General features: G+C 45.6%; 1 long non-coding RNA gene across 9 annotated transcripts in view; it reads left to right on the plus strand.

Moving 5' to 3' along the window:
* The window catches only part of LOC123850560 (uncharacterized), a 29,168-nt gene extending 23,451 nt beyond the window's left edge, over nucleotides 1–5,717 (plus strand). For all 9 annotated transcript variants that reach the window (XR_010406281.1, XR_010406282.1, XR_010406283.1 and 6 more), the window contains one exon: nucleotides 2,581–5,717. This is a non-coding gene — a long non-coding RNA (uncharacterized LOC123850560). The remainder of the gene's footprint in view (nucleotides 1–2,580) is intronic.
* Nucleotides 5,718–6,000: the final 283 nt, after the last annotated feature.

Genomic DNA, 6,000 nt, shown 5'->3' on the forward strand with positions numbered 1-6,000 from the left:
AAGATGTCATTGTGGATTAGCCCAGGCAGAATGCCTCAGGAGTCATTGGTGTCTCTCAGGCAGAGCCCAAAGAAGGTTCTGGTGGGTCTGAAGCTTACACAATTTGGAAGGCCCTCTTCTAAAATGATGAAAACAAGCATGAAAGTGAGTGTTTATTTAGGATGAGAAGAAAATTCATAATAAACTTTAAAAGATGATGACTAAATCACTGAAATTCCAAAATAGTATGCACACGCACACGCGCGCACACACGTATGTATGTGTCTGTACATATATTATATATACATATTTAGAGACACCAACTATGTAGTTGTACAATCTAAAGTATGATGAAGCAGAAGTTCAAGGTGAAAGATACAATGGTTTTGTTGTGAATCAAAACAGCTAACTCTTACAAATTTTACACACACACATCTCATGGCCACATGAACACATAACGTGGGCCTGTGAGTGACAGTTGACTCCCTCTAAGAATAAAAATGCACTCAGGTTCATGTTAAGCCTTTAGTGTTTATTTTCACAACAAGTTTTAAAAGTAAACTAGCTTTTCTGACATTTTTTTTTTCCCCGCAAAAAAAATCTTGTTTCGAGTTAGGATAACAATTCATGGGCTTCAGAATTTATCTTTTAGTTAGATGTGTTTCACTGTATTCTGACAACAGCCATATTTAGCCAAATGGAAGATTTTCTGTTGCCCATTTCTGAGTTCCCAGGTCCTCGTCCATCTACTATTGCTCAAGCAGCCTGGAGTGACCTACCAGCCTGCAATTATAACTGTTGGAACCTGTCAGGGCTAGTCAATGAATAAGTCAAAAGAGAAAGCTTGCTTGGTATGAGGCAAATGACTGTGTTTTAGGGGACACAGGTCCAGGACAAAGCGCACGCTTCCCTACAGTTTGTGTCACTTAGATGGGCTCCTAGCAGGGAGCTTGAGCTCCTAGGTCTAAAATAGCTAAACTGTGTGTATGATGACTCTCGTTGTCTTCCACATGGGGATAAACCACTCTGTGTAGAGCATCCAGTCAGTTAGGAAGACAGCCAGGAGCCTGTCTGTTTTAGGAAACCGCTTAGCCAGCGAACAAGAGCTACTTCCCTAAGTGGAATCTTAGGGAAGCGAAGAGTTAACCATCTCGCACAGGCTGACAAAATGTTTACTGCCCGCTGAGATTTCGTTCATCCACTTGTGGACGGCATGCAGATGACCCGTTGACTTTGGATTCCAGACTGCTTTTCCAAGAACCATTTGAAGGTAGTGACAATGTATAGAAAACATCTCTGCTGTTGGCTTCACCCCTCAGGGCTATTTTTCCAAACAAATAAGCATGGCAGATCAAATTCAGGAATTATCTCAAGAAGGAATCCAATCATTTACGCTGAGGCGTCGCAAAAAGGATGAGAAATCCACGTGAAGTTTCTGTGAGCATCTATCCTGGATTTCGAAAACGACTGTGGCTTAATGTCTGACACCAGGGGTCTTTGATGTGATAAAAGAATGCGCATCCTATATTGAAATATGAAGTACTGTCAAAAGCAACATTATGAAAACACCTGGACAGGTACACATCCAAGCAAGTAGAGGGAAGTACAACTGTTTGCAGTATTTTAACAAATTAGTTTGTGAAGCGTTTGGGAACCAGAAATGATGATGGCCGTGCTACCCATAGGTGCTAGAGATTGCTCCAAGATGAATCCAGCATGTTCCCGGGGTCTCAAATTTACAGAACATATTTACATGCCGTAGCGAATGGAAGGAATCACACATTTCATACAGACAGGGCAGTGAGAGGTCGCCCTGCTGAAGTGCGGGCACAGGAGGAGTTATTTAGCTTTGCCCCTTGTTGCTGATCCCTTTCTCATTTCCTTGAGGACATTTTTATCAAATAGCTCTTTTTCCCGGTAATGCACCGGTGGCCCCTGTAGGTACCTTTGTTCTGCCTCCTTGTAGCCTAATCCATCAAGTGCAGCAATTGAACAAATGATTGCTTCTGGCAGAAGAACTTCCAGAACAAAACTCACTTTGTCATCCCTTGTCAGAGTCAGCATTTTCTTGTCTATCTGTTTGTAGATTTCTTGTAAATGTCTCACCACCACATCCAACTGGTCTTCATCCTCCAGGTATGTTTCAATGCAGATCACGTACCTGCTTGAATTCAGAAATGATGCCAGCCACCTGGACTCTTTCCTGCCTTTGACAATGTCCAGAAGATGGTGATCAGCTCCCTTTCTTTTCACGATGAAGTCCACTAGCTTCTGGTTGGCTCGGTCCCGAGCAGCCCTCATGCGGTCAGGGAGAATTTTCTTGCAGGGCCTCTTCCCCCCGCCCAGGGAGGCCTCCTCCTCAGAATCTTCCAGGTCGGCATAATTCACCTTTGGGAAATCAATCTCCACATCCCCGTCTTGGATGGCTTTCCTAATTGGGTAACTGATGTCGGCAGCATAATAGTCCAGGAAAGAGCCTCCAAAAGACCCGCGACTGAGCCCTTCCCTGTAGTGGGAAATCAGGGAGAAACACCAGTTCACACTTTGCTCGTACACTTTCCTGGCTCTCTTCATCAGTTTTTCTTTCTCTTTACACTCCAGATGCTTTAATCTTCGAAGAGGAACTCGAATGCCACTCATTTCGCCGTGCATGTTTGCCTCAATCAAAAGCACCCTCGCAGTCTGCTCTGTTTGGCTGACACTCTTTACCACCGCTGGCCAAAATGGGTGATCCTGGAATTTGAACCAGACCATCATTCCTCCTTCAATGGGACGAGGCTCCTGTGGAAAAGCCATGCTTGTCGGTTGTCCCATTTCCTTGCTGACGTCCTTTTTAATAGCAGTGGTGGGGCTGATAGCCTTTGAGCTGACGGAAGGCTGAAGTCCTTGCAGCCCTTTCTCAAACTCTGGTACCTGCAGCTTCCTTTTTCTATTTGCCAGACGGAGTGAGTAACGCAGCTTCGGGTTAGGGGCACTGCAGGATGCTGCCACACCTTCCAAGCCTGGCTTCCAGGGACCCTCTCCGTGGTCCCCAACATTCCCGGAGAAGGCAGAGCATTCAGAGGAGACGGCCAGGGCCTTTGGGTCGGTGTCACGTGCCTCTTCTTTCAGAGCCTTGGGTACAGTGAGGTTGAACCCTGGTGGCAGAGATGGAAGGGCGCCTCCGTCTTTAGCACTTGTACCCTCCTCCTTGGCTGGGCGACGCAAGGGCCTAACTCTTGAGGCGTCCCTCTTTTCCTTGCCCTCTTCCTCATAATCTCCCTCTGAAAGTGACGGGAAGTTTGGGTACCTGCTGGAGCTTTGTGGGGACTCCCCTTGCATTTTCCTTGGAATAGGAGTGACGGTTCTGTGTGCCCGTGGTCGGCCACCGTCTGGGGCGTCCTCACTCTGTGAACGTACCAGCAGCGATTTGAGTTTTTTGCTTTTCCTGAGGCCCCTCAGTAAGTTCCCTTTGGGCTTCCGGTACTTTCTACGAGATCGCTTTTGTGGTCCCCTTTGGGACGGCTTAATGGTCTCTGGATCATCTGATGCTCTTGCTGGACCCAGATTTGCTCTCTCATTCAGAATCTCCAGTGCCACTGTAAGAGCGTTTCTGTAGGGCACTTCCCGTCCTGGTGGGACACTGGCCTCCGACTCGGCTGTTAGCAAGGAGGTAATGTATTCAATTTGAGACTCATTTAGGATCTTTATGTCTGTGCTTTTCACCTCAATTTTTTCATCTACGGAGAGTATCTCAACTTTTAGAGAAAGTGCCCCTTTCCTCTTATTTCTTGGTGAGATCCTAGATCTGGACAAAACCTTTGCTGGCCAAAAATGGCCTTTCCAATTGCACAGGACATACTCAGCATCCATGACGACTTGAGTTTCCTCTCAAGAGGTAATTAACAGAGGTCGCGAGGTCCGGCCATCATACCCACAGGCACGGCAGGTCTTCCCTAAAGCAATGTTGTTCACCACACCTCTTTGGCCTGGGACCACAAAGGGCTTACGGCTTGCATGGCCTGTCCTTCTTCACCTGAATCTCCCAGGGTCGCTGGAACTTGTGTTTTGAATGGACTATACTGGAGAATACTGGAATGTGGAAAAGGAAAAGAAGAAAAGTATTAGAAAAAAATTCCTTTTGTGAAAGTAGAAGAACATTGGTCGATGAGGATTGATAAGAGATAAAACAAAGAAATATAAAGAGTGTGTATCAGACAGGGGGTAAATACATGGCAAGTATCGGGGCGGGGGGCGGGGGCCGGGAAATGCAGAAGAAGATACCAGAGGAATTTTATTACTTTCCAAACCCAACTTCTTGCCCTGCTTGTTACTCCTGCAATATTAAAGAGCATCTGTGTGGGGAGGTGGGTGTCATTTTCCAGATCTCATTTGTGTTATTGGACATCCTGTGCCTTTGGGGCTCTCTGGGGCTCATCCTGGGGGAGTGCTTCAGCTCTCATTTTTCTGGGGGTGCCGATGCCACCCTGTGCCACCCAAGGAAGCCAGAGGCGATCTCCAGCCTACAGACACTGAATGTCAGCACAGTGTTGTGTTCAAGAGCGTGAGCTTAGAACCCAGAGGCTCACGAAGGTCATCATGGTGGTTACTGGTACCATCCTTCATAAGGATTGCTGCAGGCGTGGGCCATTGGCTGTGACCTGCCCTTTTTCATTTCTCTGTGGTGGCTTAAAAGGCTGTTTCCCCTGCCCCCAGCACATATTTGTGTAAAGAAGTGGCTGTAGAGTGAGGAGCAAGATAAACCACACTCCCCAAGTGTCCTCACGAAGTGATTGCAAATGAAATGTTTAGTAAAACAGGAACGTCTTACAGAACACCACGTGGGTCGGGGGAGGCGAGGTTCTGTGAGCTGCATCTGTTGATTCACACACTCCCAACTGCTTGTCCGGCAGACCCTTTACCTCTGCTCTGTGCTTCTGAAGTGCACTGTCCTTCCAGGGATCAAATGACAGCAAATGTAGATACCCAGGACCTCCTACGTACCTCTAATGTCAATCTAGAAAATCAGAAAAGCAGACGGGAAATTAAGCCAATGAGACGGGGATGGATTCATCCTTTTCCCTTCCCCAACTCTGGAATGTAGCCCATTCTGAAACAGAAATGTTAGTTAAGTCTCATTTATAATGTAGACACGTCTATTTGCTTCCTTCTTTTTGCGTTTCAAAACTATTTCCACGTTAAGCTACTTAGTTTAGGCTAGTCCTCCTATTTCAGAACCGTGGGAACCACTGCTTTCATCATAGTCTTTTTTTGTCTGTCTTGGACGCATAGATTTAATAGTAGCAGCTTGTGTGTGTGTGTGTGTGTGTGTGTGTGTAACAAAAATGGGGTCTGCAAGTGTGTTTTGGTGTTTCTCAAGTAACATTAAATGGGTTTGTGGAGAACATAAAACGGGTAGAGAGAGATATATAGGAGGCAATACATTAAAGATGCTTACTGTCAGTATGATGGTACGTGGGCTCGTCACACACTTGCGACGCATCCGTATACACATGCCCGCACATATTACCGAGGACTACATTTCTTCACTCAAGAGCATATGTGATCACTGTTTCATGTGAATGCTGATTTTTCACATCGTTTTTGTGAATCTCTTTACGATGTGGTTTCTCTGACATTTAAAAACTTTACTTAAATACATTTCAAACATTTAGATGTGTGTAGTGCAGAAAGTGCAATTGGTCTCTCAATCCCTCTCCCCACCCCCTCCCCAAGAAATACCCTGTGAATGGGTTCGACTTCTCTGTATACACTGTTCAAATATGTATTATAGTTCACTTACAGCTTTTAGCTCATCCATTATCAGTTTCAAATGGTATGTTTCACAGTACAAAATATTATTTCCCTAATAAATGCATGTATGCACAGCTCTGTTCACACATACTCATAGGTATAATATGAAATGTATGATGACTAACTATACCTACTTTGGGCATAGCCTGCACAAACTTTTTCTTGCCAGAGTGTATGATCAGGCAGGTAACTGCGTCCTCTGCTTTAGAGAACTCAGTGTGCTGGCTC

Source organism: Mirounga angustirostris, unplaced genomic scaffold (genome assembly GCF_029215605.1).
Source record: "Mirounga angustirostris isolate CCGP_5_RB_7025 unplaced genomic scaffold, mMirAng1.0.hap1 SCAF_11, whole genome shotgun sequence".
Lineage (NCBI taxonomy): Eukaryota > Metazoa > Chordata > Mammalia > Carnivora > Phocidae > Mirounga > Mirounga angustirostris.